Source organism: Jaculus jaculus, chromosome 1, assembly GCF_020740685.1.
Source record: "Jaculus jaculus isolate mJacJac1 chromosome 1, mJacJac1.mat.Y.cur, whole genome shotgun sequence".
Lineage (NCBI taxonomy): Eukaryota > Metazoa > Chordata > Mammalia > Rodentia > Dipodidae > Jaculus > Jaculus jaculus.
The window spans coordinates 174,454,082-174,472,379 of record NC_059102.1 but is presented as its reverse complement, the minus strand read 5'-3'; the positions used below and the strand labels follow the sequence as shown (position 1 = coordinate 174,472,379).

Below are 18,298 nucleotides of genomic sequence, written 5' to 3'. Positions count from 1 at the left end.
TTACATGCAAAAGGATTTCCATGACACACCTGTGACTGAGTAGATTAGTTCTTTCACAAACAATTTTGCTTTCACGTAAAGTTCTTAGAAATTCATGAGTTGCCATTTTCTTGGGCCCATCACATATAATTTTCTATGATGTTCAGACATGTACAAAAATGAGATCATTAGTTTTTTTTTCCCAGATAAACGAATCAGGAAAATGACTGTCAAAATTCTTCTAAATGCTCATGGTTATCCCATTTGATCCAGGTTGCTCTCACTCTTGGCTTGAGAATCTTTTGACAGATGTCAGTGAATAATGGGAGACCCAGGACCCATCAGTATAACAAGATAAGAAAAATGACTGCCTATCATGAGAATGGTCATTATTATCACATCGGGCAGAGCCCAGAAAACATTGTAAAAGAAATGGAGGATTAAATATGAGTACTTCTCTCACTGCTAACCTAAAAACCTCCTCCAAAGAGATGACAGTAGACGCTAGAAGACTTTCAACTCATCAAAGAAGAAAATCAGAGGCTGCTGAGATCTCAACACTACAGCAGACTTATAATACATGCTCCTGGGATTGAGTAACATTACAGGAAAGTGTGCAAAAAGAATATAAGAGACACAGTGTGGGAAAGTGTTTTATGATGGCTTTATTCCCCTGTATAGACTGACTTGTGCACTCATGACTCCTCAGTAAATACCAATGACACCATTGGGGAGAGGGAAGAAAAGGGAAAATAAGAATATAACCCAATGTGAACATTACATTTGCAATATGTTTGTATATCAAAGTTCTTAAAAAATTAATAGAAAGAATATTACAAGGTAAAAAACCACAGAAATTGAAGTTGAAATGATTAAGAAGGAAAGATGCAACTGCAAATATTCATTTACTTCAAACCCAACAGCGTGTTATCCCTTGAGAGTGATATTTTAATTAATAATATTGTTATGGCATCAAGCTTAACAAGACTCAGGAATTTTTCACTGAGAAGTGGCAGTATTTGTTGTAAATGAAAATACCAAGAATAATGGTGATGGTAATTTATCTATCAATAATGTATGATATAACATAGTAAAAATAATTACATCTACTCATAAAAGTTCAGCTTATGATCTTTAATCCTCTATAAAGGTGGTCAAATAAACTACTGATAAAAATAAATTATGAAGATTAAACAAACTTTGATCCTTTTCAACCTGACATAATTTTATTGGTTTTTCTAAATCTAAGATTCCCCATTTAAAAATATTCTATACTAAGTAATTAATAAGTATATTATAAAAGTTAAGCAAAATATATGAGCCAACTATATTAATGAATGACTACTATAAAGACACATTAGGCCTGACACATATAAACTTCAAAATATGTGATTTTCTTAAACACTTTCATGTAGAAATAATTTTAAAAGATCCAAGATATTTCAAATGGCACTTGTTATATTTTGAAATTATATGTCACATGTAAATATTTTGTTGGCATAGAAATATATATTTAATTATGATCTAGATAATAATAACTAATAGATTAATATGTTCCAAAAATTTCTTTTCTAATGGCTCTGTAAATTATATCTCTTTCCTAAAGAGCTACCTTACTGACTGCAACGTGGGACAATGACAACATTTGTAAAGTAAAGAAAATTTAATGTGATGGTTGGCCAAAAATTAATCAAAAGCTAAGTCTCCCAGAAGCCTCACCTGTGTTATTAGAATTTTAATGACTCACAATTATGAAAAATTAAATGGTATAGTTCCAGAACTAAAATTATTGTGGGCTATATTAGACTTTTCAAACTGACAACTTACTTTCTGTCTGTATTAATTGACATTCTGTGTCCAACTGGGGCACTCCTTGGTTTAGGTTACAGTTCATCTAAATATGTTCCATATATATATGCAAAGTTCCTTGCTTATTCATTGTGAGGTAAAATGAATCTTTTGCATGCCATGGCTCATGGTTACTGAGATTTTTCTTCTTTCCAATGTCATAATTATGAACATGTCTCTGATGGTGCCAGTTCAGTCTTTAATTCAACCACTTAACCAATATGTAGCTTCAAATGCTTTCAGACTACTTATTATCCTCCCAATAACCATTTTGATTCTTATATCTACAGGCTCCTTAGTCTATATGCTAATTGAATTCATTCAAATTTTCTTTTTCCCAGTTCTGTAAGTGGACCTACTCTCTTCCTAATGCAAGTTTATAGATGTTAGCTTCTGACTCAGATACCCTGAGATGTACAGGACTTCTGACAACAAGATTCCCCAGTCCCCAATCCATTATGAAGTATAGATAGGATCACATCACCCATTGACATGACAAGGTTTCTGCCCCCTCTATATAAGTTCTATGCAATTGTCTCTGTGTTCTTTTTTTTTTTTTTTATACCAAATGACTTCAATGTAAGAATCCTAGAGCTTTCTCCTCCTCCCCTCCGCTTCTTTCCTCACCCCACCTGCCCATGTTAAGACTAGATCTGGAATTTGGAAAACACCTCCTGTAGTGGTAATTGATACACTTAGGCTGAGAAGAGGGAATGCCACTTTCCTCTAGTCCCTACCATAGGGATATCACACAAAGTCCCACCCTCACAGCACAATTTCTTTCCAGCTACCCAATAACCCTCAAAAATTCTCTGTCTTCTATGTCCCTTTGTTTTGAAGCATCCTCTTTTCTCCCAGTTGATTCTGATACTGCAAGTTTCCCCTGGAATGAAGATAAAAGTTCAGTACCAAAGCAGTTTGCCTTTGTCCTATATCTCAAATCCAGAACCTGGCAGAAATAATATCAGCTGAGTACTGTATGATAATTGATTGCACCATTAGAGCTCCTAGAAGTAATATGAGAAGAAATCTTTATTGTTATATTGAATGGGGAAAGTTAGAATACAAAATTTAATATGTTCTATGATTATACAAACCCATACATACATACCTCCCCAGAATATTTTTTCATTTCTAAAGTCATACATTTATAATATGACAATATTACTTATGACTTGACATTATGAAAAAGAGTCATTGAGTTGATGAGATTAAGGGTTGATTATGTGATTTGTAAGGTCATTTAATTAATTTAATTCTACAATTAACTGATTTTCTTTAAGTAAAACTCACCAATAAGCTTGTCTGTCAGAGCTTCAGGTGGCCATTAATTCATCAGGATTAGAATTATAAGTTTATAATGTCTACTAGCTCAGCTATGATAACTTATTGCTGATTTATAAATGGTGCTTTTGGAGAACTTCTTTTTCCAGAGCTGTACCAAGTGAAGCCAAATAACCATTTTAAAGGCAAATTCTGAACCTTCTTCATCCTGGCTAATTAAACCTCAGGGGCATTCCAGGGCCATTAGCTGACCATTCCCAACAGCCTAATTATTTCACCTAAAATAACATAAAAGGAAAATGTTCACAATATTTATATGAGTTAACTCCTCCAAAAGTATACATGACAAAACACTGAGCAAAGTAAAATCAAAACAGATTTTTTGGGGGGAGACGGTATGATAGCTTTCTTTTTTTCTTTGTGGAAGGGATGGTTTTGCTAGTTATATGACTATGGAAGATTATCAAATTGAACATATTAAATATTCATAGTTTATTGTATATAAACTCTGTCAAGAAATATGCTGGAAAAATTGGCTTGCAGATTTGCCTAACACAATCATATTTTCGGGGAGTATGTTAATTTTTAGAATTATCATGTTATATTCAATATTTTGGAACTCAGACTACTTAATGTAATTTTATAAGTCATCGGGATATTTCATATATTTGGGTGGACACTTGACTATAATTTTTTTTCTTGAGAACCTGGTATATGAACATGTTGCAAATTGGCCATATTTGCTACTGGTTACACTCTTTTGTAAGCTCCCCAATGCCCCCATTCTACTCACAGCCCTCCTCAAGGGAGTTACAATATTCACTCTGGGGTCATGGGCATACTTACTACTCAGGTGTGTGCGGAGGACAAAGCCTCAGAGTACACAGTCCCGTCCTGTGGTTCTTGCCTTCATTCTACCCTCTCTTCTGCATTGTTTCCTTAGTCTAGGAGGATGTGTTACAAGTCTCATTAGCGTTGAGCTCTCAGCAACCTCTCATTTTCTGCTTGGATGAGTTTTGAATCTCTTCAGTGTCCACCACCATCTCCTGAAGGACAGCAGCATTCATATTTATTTCCAACTTCCTCTGTAATATTTACTGGGCCCGGGTATATGAATGATGAGTGAAACCCTACCTCACCCCTCCCCCATCCCCCCCAAAAAACTTTGAGATTCAATTTCCCTCAGTTAAGAATGACTATCATCCAAATATGAAAGGATAATGATAGAAGGAGGCTTAGAGAAAGGAGAAACAGGTGCTAAGCAGTCAGGTTACTTTTCTTGTGATAGTGGTTGGTATAAGTATTCCATGGTATTTTCTGCCATCTGTAAGAAAAAAAAAAAAGCAGTGGCTGGAGAGATAGCTTAGTGGTTAAGGCACTTGATGGCTGTGGTAGTTTGAGTGGATATCCCCAATACATTCAGTAGTTTATTAAAGCTTGTAACTTGGATCTCCAACCACCTGGCTGGAGGTGTCTCAGGAGCAGATCCTAGTGTCCAGTCCTAAGGTGTGTTTGAGGAATTCCAGCTTAAAGGTATGTAAAGTGCATGAGCTTTGCCTGGAGTTTCTGGACTGTGCTTGCTTGTGTGTTGTTGGTGGTTTTTCTCTTCATGAACCTGTGAAAGTAGGCCCGCTTCTTCTGCCATTATGGAATTCCCTTGATCTACAAGCTTCAGTAAATTTCTTCCTTCATAACTGTGCCTGGTTTGGAAGTTCATCTCAGTAATTAAAACTGTCCACTATAGAACTGCTACAAGAAGTGGGATGTTGCTGAGATGAATCTGCCCATGTGGAACTTGTATGCTGGAGGAATGGGAAACTTGGTGCTTGAAACTGAAGATGTCTTCTGGAGTGATAAGGCAATGAACTATTTTGATGAGCGTTTGGAAGTGCTAAGTGCAGAAAGAATAGTACTTGGAGGTTTGGCTTATGAACTTTCTAAGGGGAAAGAAAGATGGCAGAAAACTTTGTTGGAACTGGGTTATTGACATAAGGGCTGGCCACATTCTGCTGTCCATAACCAAAGATATTGAATTTGTAATGACTTATGTGATTGGCAGATATGGAACTGAGAAATTTAAGATTTAAAGTTAGAAAATTCAAACAAGTTTAAAATTTACTGGCACAGAGGCTGGTTTTAGGTTACTGAAGTCGCTATTGTTAAACATATTAGCAATCTTAAGGAAGATGAGCCGAGTGCTTTATATTAAAACAATGGAGAAGATGCCCAAGTGAAGACTGAATGATAGAAATGCAAACTCTTTTGTAAGGACCTGACTGAAAGGAAGAAACTTGCTCTTTGAGTCATTGATTTATTTTGTCCTTGAATTAAGAATATGGTTATGCCCTACACAACTGGTATTGATTTTGGAAACATGGCAAATTCATGGAGTGTGTCACAAAGTATACATGGTTCCAGGAGCTGCTAAGATGGGACATATAGGCAGAGTGTAATAACCTTGATAGGCCAGTGGAGCTATTGGAACATGGACCATGGTTGGCATGGAGAGTTAAAGATGTTTTGGATATACCAGGACTGTGAAAGGGCTACCATATAGCACTTTTGGCTTAAGATGAAAGTTTTACCTGGCTAGTCAGCCAAACTGGAGAGGTAGAATTGGCAAATACAGAGACTGTTAGTCACTGGTTATGATATTTGACCTTAACTGCAAAATTTGATGTTTGCTTGATGGTTATTGAGTTTGCATTGTTCTAGTCTCTTCTTGTTATGCTTATAGCAGTTGAAAATGTTTACTGTGACTTTATATGTTGAAATAACTTGTTTTGATTTTGATTTCACAGGACTCACAGCTAAGAGACAATCTTAAATCCCAGATGAGATATGGGTCTTTAGAACTGTCTTAAGTTGGTAAAGAATATGGGGAATGAATATAATTTACAAAGTGAGATGGTTATGAATCTATTGGGGGTCAGGGGTGGAATGTAGTAGTTTGTATGGATATCCCCCAATACATTCCAGAGTATATTAAAGTTTGTAACTTAGATCTCTAGCTACCTGGTTGGAGGAGTTGTCCCAGGGGTGGATTCTAGGATTCAGCCCTGAGGTATGTTTTGGAAATTCCAGTATAAACATATGCAAAGTACTTGAGCTTTGCCTGGGGTTCCTGTCATGTGCTTGCTTATGTGTTAGTTGCAGTTTTTCTGTCTGCATGGACCTGTGAAAGTAGGCCAGCTTCTTCTGCTATTATTGAATTCCTCCTCTATTTGTAACCTTCAATAAATCCCTTCCTCCACAACTGTACCTGGTGTAGAAGTTCATCCCAGAAACTGAAGGTGTTTGCTGCACTTGTGAAGCCTGAGGAGTCAGTTTCAATCACCCAGTACCCACACATATAAGCCAGATGCCCAAGGTAGCACATATATCTGGAGTTAGTCTGCAGTAGCTGGAGGCCCTGGATTGCCCATGCTTTGTCTCTCTCTGTCTCTCTCTTTCTCAAATAAGTAAAAATAAATAAATAAAATATTTTCACAAAAGCAGATTCTCAAGCTAAGAGTGAGAGCAGATTGGATTAAAGGGGATGAACATAGACATTTAATTGAATTTTGATTGATGTAACATCTCGAAAAGCCAAAAAACGTCCCTCTAAGGTCTATGACTTTTCACGTCATGTCTTTGTGACTTGGTTCTCAGTACCAGGTAGGAATTTCCTCCCCTGAACTGGCCTCATATCCAATCATAAAACAGTTGATTATCCTCATAGCCTGTGTGGTACAACAGTGTGCACATCTGCCTTGCTGGTTGATTTTGTAGCTTACAGGATCTACTGTTTGTTCGTGCTGTTTGGTGATCTCACATAGCACTTTTTAGCACTGTGAGAGCAAACCCACATGAAGATGGTTTCTCTGTCAGTCTCCATAATTATGTGTTACAGTCTTGTGACAGGAACTTATGGTATCTTCAACCATAGGATCTTACTATTTAATCCTGCTAGGTAAAGTGCTTTGAAATGACCTGCATTTTGATGGGTGTCTCATGGACCTCACAAACCAACAGTTAGTTCTCTGTGGAGGTTATCCCAGTTCTGAAATTTTAAGGAAAAGCTTTCCTTATACATGCAGAGTGCTTCTCACTAAATTATCCTCCTGTCTTATTAAGAGAGTTATATTATTTAAATAGTTAACCAAGAGGAAGGGTTCTATCATACTGATCCATGCCATCTTACATTTTATATCTCTCTCTGTCTTTCCTTTCTTAGTCCTCTCCCCTCAGTCCCTCCTGGCCCTTGAATACAGTCTCTTTACTTATATGTCTAGTACCATATATATTTGATCCTCCCTGCTTCTCCTTTCTCTAACCCTCACTTTAGCTTTTCCTTTGATATTTGGGTGATAGTCATTCTAACATGAGAGACATGGAATCTCAAAGTGTTTTTTGGGAGGGCAGTTCAAGGTAGTGTATCACTATATCCCAGGCTGATCTGGAGCTTACTTTGTGGTTCCAGGCTGGTCTGAGTCTCACAGTAATCCTTGTATCTATGCCTCCTGAGTGCTAGGATTAAAAGTATGCATCACTATGCCAGACTTCAAGGTAGTTATAATTTACATGTCCCTGATGGCTAAAGATGCTGAACATATGTTTGGCATTCATTAGCCATTTTAATGTCTTGCTTTGAGAACTCTGAGTTCAGTTCCCTGGCCTATTTTTTGAGTGGATTGAATGATTTTTTTATTGCTTGTTTTTTTTTTTTTCTAGTTCTTTGTATATTTTTGGTATGAATCTTCTGTCAGGTATGAAAAGATTTTCACCCATTGAGTAGTTTATCTAATGACTCTGTTGATGGTTTGTTTAGCTGTTTGCATTAGGATTGTTCTTGTTTCTCCAGTCTTCAGGGGTAGATTACTAAGTTATTTATTTGAGATCAATTTTTTAAAACTTAGGCATTTAAATCTATAAACCTCCCTTTTATGACCACATTCATTGTGCATGTTGTTTTCATACTCACATAGTTGCAGGATTTCTTTTTATTTTAATTTTGATTTCTTTAAAGACAAATATATTGTTCAATTATGTGTTGTTTAGTTTCCATGAGTTTTCTTTGTGTGTGTTTAATTACTTTACTTGTAGTTGATTTTATGCCTTGTTGCACTATGATCAGATATAATTCAGAGAGTTATATTAATTTTCCTGACATTTTGGAGACTTGCCTTATGCCCTAATATATGAACTAATTTTAGAGAGGGTTTCATAAGCTGCTGAGAAATATGCATATTCTATAATATTTGGGTGGGATGTTCAGTAGATGTCTGTTAAACGCATTTTCTCTGTAGTGTTAGTCTCCATTGTTTATTTTCTATTTAGATAATCTGTCTATTGACTATAGTGGGATATTAAATCACTCACTATTATCACTCACTATTATTGTGTTGGGATTTATTTCTGATTTAATGTCTAGAAGATAATGTTTTATAAGATTTGGTACACTTGTGTTTGGTGTGCATATGTTTATGATAATAATAGATTCTTGAATTATACCCTTTATGTACATAAAGGGACCTTCTCTAACTATTTTTATTACTTTTGTTGTAAAGTCTATTTTGTCATATATTAGCATAGCCATGTGTGTGGTTTTTTTTCCTGCTTCTTGAAGAAAGTAGATAGATCTATCCTGTTATCTGATCCATCCTTTTGACCTGTGTCTTTTGATTTGGGACTTGAGTCCATTGATGTTTAGAGTTATAATTGAAAGGTATGAGCTATTCCCTGTCAAGTTTAAGACTTTGTGGCATATGGCGTTTTACTTATTTTTAAAATATTTTTATTTCTTTATTTGAGAGAGACAGAGAGGAAAAGGCAGACAGCAAGAGTGAGCATGGGCATGCCAGAGTCTCTTGCCACTGTAAACAAACTCCAGATGCACGTGATGCTTTGTGCATAAGATTTGGATGGATATTGGGGAATCAGATCTGGGCCATCAGGCTTTAAGACTTTGCAAGCAGACACCTTTAGCTGCTGAGCCATCTCTTCGGCCCTGATGTCTCAATGATCTTCATTTGCATTAAAAGTGTTCTATTATTTTTCCTCCTGTTGCCTATTGAATACATTTGTTCTCTTTTGTGTATAGTATTCCATTCAGTATTCTGTGTAGACTGTATTAACGTATTAATATATACTCATAAAGTTACCTTTTCCATGGACAGTTTTTTTTTTTCTCCTTCTATTATCAGGAATAATTTTGCTGGGTATAGCAGTTTGTATTAGCTACCATGGTGTTTCTGAGGGAGAAATCCCACATTGATATTAATTATAGAGTAAACTGATACTATTTGGTAGACTGGGGATGGTTGAGGCTCTGGTTGTTCAGCCAGAAACATTAAGTCAAGCAAGAGACAGTTACAAATGACTGCTTCTCTGTGTCAGTTTACTAGACTTACACATGTTACAAACACATCTATGATACACTATTTGTACTGTAATTAATTTTTTTAAAGAGCCAATGATTATTCAAAACACATGATAAATAAATCAAGTTATTTAGCTGAGAAATATTTTCTTTTATCAAATACAGCAAAATGATTCTTATTTTTTAAATGGGTTATAATGTGGATTTCTTTCAGAGTGTAGAAGAGGTCCAAGAGAGAGGAGCTGAGATAAAATGTCATTTTATGGTTTAAACTTTTATTAAAAGAATTGGATACACTATGCTAAGGTATAATGTAACCTAGACAGGGACAGAGATAGACACACACACACACACATACACACACACGGTGAGAGAGAGAGGAGAGAGACAGAGACAGTCAGAGAAAGAACCTAAAATTCTAAAGAACAAGTTAGGGCTGGAGAGATGGCTTAGCGGTTAAGTGCTTGCCTGTGAAGCCTAAGGACCCTTGTTGGAGACTCAATTCCCCAGGACCCACATTAGCCAGATGCACACACCTCTGGAGTTTGTTTGCAGTGGCTGGAAGCCCTGGTGCACCCATTCTGTCTCTCTCTCTGCCTCTTTCTTTCTCTCTGTCTGTTGCTCTCAAATAAATAAATAAAATAAACAAAAAAATTTCAAAAAATAAAGAAAGAACAAGTTATACTAAAGAACATCTGTGCCCCAAACAGCATCATACTGGCACAAAACAAACAAAAAGATACTTAGAATAGAATAGAGAGCTCATATACAGCTACAGCGCATAATTTCAACCAAGATATCATAGCATACATTGTAAAACTCCCTTTTCCAAAAATTGTACTGAGATAACTGAATAACCCTATATAGGAAAATAAAAGTAGATCCATATCTCTCACCTCTAATAAAAATCAAATAAAAATAGATCAAAGAACTTAATTACTGAACCTTTGAAACTTTTAGTGGGGAAAAAAAAAACACTTCAAGATATTAACATAGGCACCAACTCTCTATAAAAGAAACCATTAGCACTGCAAAGAATCCTCAAAACTGATAACTGAGATCATGATAAATTACAAAACACAGTTCCTGCTTGGTTTTCTGGATAAAAATTAGGTCAATCCTATTATGTACATTGTTGAGAGACTTAGACAGTGATACTGCGGAAAATATCTCACTGCTTTTGGGAATAGATTGGGAGATGACAGCAAGGGAAGTTTGGAACAGAATTTATTTCTGTCATTAAAGGATAAGTTTACTAGGTGGTTAAAAAAAACATGCTAAAGTTGTCATAGCTCTTTATCACTTGTAACTTTTTACAACAATTATTCTGCCTAAAAATTAGTTGTATATGCTTTACAGAGTAATATGTGAAAGTTCCTGAATACAAACATTTAGTGTAAAATTCTCATGAACCAATTGCTTTCTCAAAAGTTTTTTTTTATGTTGCTCAAATACCTTTGACTCTGTTGAAAGTTTAAGTTTATACTTCTGGATGACTTCAGTTCTGAGAACTACTTCTTAGCTTTTGAAATAATTCCTGAAGAATTATAAGAATTAATATACTGGAGCAATTTGAAAATACTAAAAGTTAACATAAAAGATTTTGGTGAAAATTAGAGGAAGTCATAATAATGTAAGGTAATATAATTTAATTAACTTAGTCCATCCACAATGTAAACATGATACTTGGAATCTACAATTTTCCCCCCAAAATTTATGTTAAATGATTGGCTGTAAGTTTTTGAGAGGTTGTTATGGTGTGATGGCTCAACTCTCCCTCAGTAAATTAATTCAAACATGAATTCATAGTAGAATAAAATGTCTTTATAGAGTAGAGAGCTGTTTGTTTTGATTTCTATGGCTTATTTCTCATATTGTACTTAAGTTTCTTCTGCAAAAATGGCCATAACTAGAGTTCTGTTATGACCAGGAATTTAAGGGATTTGGCCACACCTATTTACAATAGGCATTTTTGTTACTGTTGTTGTTTCCCTGAAGCTGGGTCTCAGTCTAACCCAAGCTGATTTAGAACTCACTCTGTAATCCAGTCTGGTCTTAAAGGTACAGTGACCCTCCTACCTCAGCCTCTAAAGTGCTGGGGTTTAAGGTGTGCACCACAATGGCCGACATAGACAGTACAGTTTTAGTGAACCCTTTATCCTGGCAGCCAGTCCCCTAAGTGTGTATGACTGACATAAGGTGTTTGTTCCTCTCACAGAAAATTTGTTTCCACTGGCAGATGTCCCTGCGGCTCCTGCCACTCTCAGAGTCCTGACAAGAAGCAGTTAGGTTGTTGCCATGGCATGTAAGGAGTTACAATGAGGAAATGAAACTAGCATAGGTAAAGGAAGAAACTGGAGACTCAAAGATCCTGGAAGTTAAAGTCCCCAAGTGAGCTGAACGTAAACTCATAGATCTGGTAAAGTTCAACATTATATGGTAAACAATGAAGAGACAAAACGTGGGTCTCTTTTTGAAGGTCAGTGGTCATAGGTTTGGGTGCATGAGGTATACATTAGCTAGTTTAAAAAAAAGAGAAAGGAGAAAATTTGTTGGAAAATATCATAATAAAATCTAATCCTTTGTATGCTAATAAGAGAAATACTTAAAATAATAACAAAAAATTCTTGAGTTAAGGGTAAGCTGATTGACAAGACTATGGTACAATTATTGTACCTTGTCAGAAATGGCCAACCCAAAAATGATGAAGTGTGATGTAGATTGAAATAATTAATATTAGGTCTCAAACTGAATACCAATTTCTTTAAATAATTTTTTGAGAAAGCATAAAAGCTTTAACTAAAAATATCACTATTTTTACAATATTACTTGAAGATGCCATTGGTCTTGGGAAAGCTTTTTTCCTTGGGTGACACAAACATGCGTATATTTACCCCAGAGAGGGCACACACATACACACACACACACACACACACACACACACACACACACACACACACAGACCAAAGCACAGTTACATCAAAACAAAGCTGGTGAACCAGTGAGTTTATTGAGGCTGCTGATAGAACAGAGTGAGGGGTACTTACAAGATCACGGGTAACTCAAAGGTGGCTGCATCACCAAGAAGCCCACCCAGCATAGGTGATGACTCAGAGAAGCTGCCTCTCTGTAGCTCACTGCATATCCTCCAGGAAGCTCAGCTGCTCAGGGTCTCAAACATACTGCAACATGATTTACAGGCAGCTCAATCAGAAAGTCTCTTCTCATGCAGTTGTTTTCCCTTTACATACCCTTAGGGTGGACGCTTACAGTCTTTTTCCAGACTTCTTGGCTTCCTGAGACTCTTGAGATTCCTCCTTCTCCCCAAAAGGGATTATTTTGAGGAAATTGCTATATAATATTCAACCCCTTCCTCTGGCTCTTACATTCTTTCTGCCTCCTCTTTCACAATGTTCCATGAGAATTGGAAGTAGTCACATAAATGTGCATCTATGGCTAATCATTGAACCACTATGCCACAGCAATACTCACTGATCTCAGGAGCTTGACTAGTTGAAATCTTTTCATCAGCAACCACCAACTATAACAGGTTCTTCTCCAATGAAGGCAGACAGTAGTAGTAATGGCAGTGATACTCCATGGGTGCTTGTACAAATTTTTAGCAAGCAGTTTGATGAGACCATCATATTCATCTAATAAAGCTATATCAATTTATTTTTTGACTACTACATCCTATGATCTTCCCAGACATAGGCTTTTGATCAGGTTTACATTCCCAGACATGAATGTCTATAGAGTGGGCCTTAAATCCAATCGAAACCTGTTGGCTGTACTCACGAGTTGTGCCACTATCTCAAGACAGTGACATCTTGTCTGGTGTGTTGGTATTATAGCATACAAGATTAACAGCTGACCACTATTCCCTAGGAGCCTACATAACACCTCTCAGCACTGTGGATGATAGCCAGCAAGGACGGTGCTTCTAGTTCAGTCCAAGCCTGATTTCTCCATGTCCTATAACCAAAGCATGCCGTGTCTTCAGAAATAGAGTCTTACCATTTAGTCCTGCAATGCAACCAACAATAGTAGAAATAAGGTTTATCAGTTTGGGGGCCACAGGGGCCTCCCTGGACAACAATTCTTGGGAAGGTAGCCCATCCTTGACACTGTGATCTTCAGTCAGCAACCTTGTGGATTTTAGAAGCACCCTTTCCATCCATGCAAGATACCATCTTAAACTATTTACCTGTTGTCTTTATTATCCTTACAGGGTACTTTTCTAAACATGTAAGAAACCCAGAGGTTAACACCATAACATTTGTAAAATCTTTATAAAACCATATATAACTCCATTATAAAACACTTTCCAGAGGGTAGGTGGGACCTCTGAAGGCCTGTCACCATCCATTACAAGTAGGCATCTGTGCCTTATCTGCCATGAAGATGTGCGTTTGCACCTCCCCAGGGGAAAAGCTTTTCTAGGATATTTGGTGCCCAATGTGGGGCACTGCAGAAAGAAAGATGAGTTTAGGAAGAGAAACTTCATGGTCCTGGCTATGGTAAACTCCTTGGTGACTAAGTACAAAGAAAATTATAGCTCTAAGAATTTAACTACTCTTGAGTAACTGGCTAATCTTCTTCCATTTGTAAACACAACTATTTGCTTCTGCAGTGAAAATCATCCCGCTGAATAATTTCACTGGTTCTTATTCTCTCTGAGGAACTATCTTCATGGGAATGAATCTCAAATGCAGTGAGAAGATCATAGGTTCCATTGTGAGACATCTGAGAATTGCTACAAAGCTCTTCAGGTTTCAACAGTTAGAAAAACAATGAATCATGAAGCATCTTATTATTTGATTAATTATGTCATATGTAGATTTAGTTCTAGTATTGAATATGGTTCACAAAGTAACTGTAAATATAAAGTGTTGATTGTGCCAGTTGTTTACTCTCAATACACAATTTTGTAATCTATAGGTAATTTTATGCTCTTGGTGAGGAATTTTGACTTGATGGACTTTAGTTTATTTTTATATTTTGACTCTAATAATTGACTAAGCAAATAATAGGTTTTATTTTCATTATAACTTGTAGTATTTAGTTTAGGGATGACTTTATGCTAACATTGCTGTGTGTGTCAGAACACAAGTGATAAATGAAGATGCAGGTGATTCCACTCATAAGACCAGCTGCAGTGGCTGCCCTGGTCATGCTGTTGGTGGCTGAGGGGCTAATGCTGCTGATTTAACCATATCATGATAAACTTAATGTAGCAGCATCCTCCATAGAGGTAATTCATGTTTCCTAATTTTAAAAGTGACAACCACATTGCCTCTCCCATCTACAAAATTCTACTGGAGTTGGTTGTATTTTTTTATTTAATTATTATTATTATTATTTTTGCTTTTCAAACTGACTTTCTTTTTTTATTCTTATCTATTTTCTTTTTTTAAAAATTAGTTTTATATTCTGCAAATACAGGCAGTTTGGTACCATTATTAGGCTCATCTATGACCTACCCCCTCCCCATTGGCTCCTCCTTGTTGAGGTATATGGGTGATGACTTGTGGAGTTAGCCCACAGTTATTGGTATGATAAATGTCTTTGCATATCCTGACCCAACATGTGGCTTTGACATTCTTTCCGTCCCCTCTTCTGCAAAATTTCCCTGAGCCATGCTGGGTTCATTTTTGGTCTGCTTCAGTGCTGAGGTGTTGGGGGCCTCTGAGGCTCTGGCTCTCTGATTTGGTAGGAGTTGATTTGTCTCTGTGTTGGTCTCCTTCCCCCTTGTGCTGGTATCCGGTTCACCAGGAAAACAGCACCCTTGTTTGTTTTGCCAATTTTTCTTAGTTTCAGCAGGGGCCATGTTGAGGTATGATGGGGTGGCTCTCTCCTTAGGATCTGCATCTATCTTCAAAAGAGAAGCAGATTCTCCAACGGAGAGTAAGTTAGCTTCAGGACAAATGAAATAACCCTTACTTTTACTTTTTTTTTTAGACAGTTTAATAGGTGTAGGCCTACTTTTAGCCCATGATTGATGGTAGCTTGATATTGGAGAGAGAGCTTATGTTTGGATATGATTCTGACTTGTTTCCCAGCTCCAGCTATGGGTCTTGTACCACTGAGGGGATCAGTCCCAGAAAGCATCTCATGGACTAGACTCTAGGATGGACGGGGAGGGAGGGGAGAGCATTGAGGGGTGGGAAACACTAATCTAGACCCAAACCACAATGGTACCATAAAAATCTACCTCCTTAAAGGCAGACAAAATGGTTGAACCTTCACCAGGCCCACCTGAACCACAAGACACTGGAGAGGGTAGGATCAAGTCTAACCTAAACCTTCTATATCTTCTCTCTCCCCCACCCCTCTCCTCTCTAACTCTTGTATATTAGTTATATTTTTCTGCATTTTCTTAGTGGACACTGACCTGTGACTCCCAGTACTAGCATGGGGCTATCATCCACAATGAGCTTTTGATCAGAGAAACCTACAAGGTTTCCTAGAAGAATGACAGATTTCTGTCAGAGTACTTGATGACCCACCAAAGGTTAGTGGTAAGACCCTATTGCTGAAGACACCGTATGCAGCTGGCACATAAAATGGAACGGCATGGCTGGAAGCCAGGAGAGAGTCAGTCCCCAGTCAGCGTATCTAGTGCCAGAAGGTGCTACATGGGCAACTGGGGGAAATGACCAATGTCTGTCCAAGTTAGTTGTATTTTTACTAACTAGACTTTGATTTCATGAGAAAAAAAAAGAATTATAATATTAAAGGGATGTTTTGATATTTTTCAGTAGTATATGTAGTTGTCTAGTTGAAGATTATAGAGCTTTGCAGACTTATATTCAAATTTTAACTGGAGAAATATAATGATACACATACATGCATACAAACAGAATTGAGAATTAATTGACAAGCTTTCTGGTCTTCAAATATACTCTACGACACTACCAACTCTGTAACCTTTAGTATGTGACAAAGAGATCACTGATAGATAAATACTAATAGTTTTATTGAAGGTAGTTTGAAAGAGAATATTACTCTCCATAGAGCAAATAAAATTTTCAGAGCTTTTTATCTAATAATTTAGATACTTGCTGAAAAAATTATAAAGCATTTTATATGCTACAGGGCATGGTTAAGCAATTATAAACAATAAAGTTTTATAATAATAAATGAAAATAAATAAAGAACATAAAATACAACTGTGCCCTTTATTATTGATGAAAATAAAAATGTTGGAAAGAGACTTAATTATACTTTTATAGGGTTAAAATGTTCACACCTATGATTTTGAGGTTATATGGTAAAACTTACCTCATAGATGTGCTTAGTTCAATCAATTAACATATATATATATATATATGAGATACACATATATCCACAAATATACACAGAATTTCATTATAATATTTTTGAAACCACAGATAAATAAAATTTCAAATTTTCATATATAGACAGGGAATGTAAAATACAGAATGTACTTAAAATTGTGCTGTGATGTACTATGAAGTAATTATATTCTTAAATCTCAAGTTCAATATTTATGAAGAAATGCACTTTTGCAGGAAAAAGAAAACTTTAGTGTTCACTGATCAAGCAGCTGAGAGGCATTGCAGAATCTATATTAGGTTCTGGGGTTTATGAATCAGAGCTTGTGTTCTTCAATGTGTAACACAAAAAGTGTCTTTCCCCTTTCTGTGATTCTTTGTTCCTATTACGCCCTCTGCTGGGAGGATATATAACCTTCCTCCTCACCTCGGTGTAGTTTAAGACTTAATTTATTTTATTATTATTTTTTTCTTGTTTCTCAGTTTAGTTGTTTCCACTAACACATTAATTTTATGAGTTTTGCCTAAGGTAATAGGCCATGCCTAAAAAGTTTTTCAAATACTCATTTGTATAAATGCTTAGGGAATGTGAGGGAAGAGGACTATCGAAGGAAAATGAAACCATTAGTCATTGATTCCTAGTCTTCCCTGGAGCAGCCTTTTAAGAAGTGGCACTTCGTGCTCACTTCGGCAGCACATATACTAAAATTGGAACGATACAGAGAAGATTAGCATGGCCCCTGCGCAAGGATGACACACAAATTCGTGAAGCGTTCCATATTTTTTATTTCAAAAACCTCTACTCCACAAAACTGGAAAACGTGGAGGAGATGGATAAATTCCTGGATGCATATCATCTACCAAAGCTAAACTCAGAGCAGATCAACCACCTCAATGAACCCATCACGCTTATGGAGATTGAAAAAGTAATAAAAAAAACCTCCCAAAAAAGAAGAGTCCAGGACCAGATGGATTCCCAGCCGACTTTTATCAAACCTTCATGGAAGAACTCAAACCAATCTTCCTAAAACTGTGCCACACAATAGAAGAACAGGGAAAACTACCCAACTCCTTCTATGAAGCTAGTATCACCCTAATCCCAAAACCAGGCAGAGATGCCACAAGAAAAGAAAACTATCGGCCTATTTCCCTAATGAACATAGACGCAAAGATCCTCAACAAAATTCTCGCAAACCGAATGCAACAACACATCAAAAGCATTATCCACCTTGACCAAGTGGGAATTATCCCAGGAACACAAGGGTGGTTCAACATATGAAAATCTGTCAATGTAATACACCACATAAACAAGTTTAAACATAAAAATCACATGATCATTTCGATAGATGCAGAAAAGGCCTTTGACAAGAATCAACATCACTTCATGATCAAAACATTGGAGAGAATCGGCATGGCCGGTTCACATCTTAATATAATAAAGGCAATATACAAAGCTCCAAAGGCCCAAATAATACTTAATGGAGAGAGACTGGAGGAATTCCCATTGAGATCAGGAACAAGACAGGGA

General features: G+C 36.6%; 1 protein-coding gene and 1 non-coding gene across 2 annotated transcripts in view; one reads left to right on the top strand and one right to left on the bottom strand.

Moving 5' to 3' along the window:
* LOC101602541 (olfactory receptor 4C6) overlaps nt 1-18,298 on the bottom strand; it is a 44,524-nt gene that overhangs the window by 8,716 nt on the left and 17,510 nt on the right. The gene's annotated exons all lie outside the window — the stretch shown is intronic.
* Nucleotides 17,449-17,555, top strand: LOC123458090. The gene has a single exon (XR_006635389.1). It is a non-coding gene; the product is annotated as a U6 spliceosomal RNA (small nuclear RNA).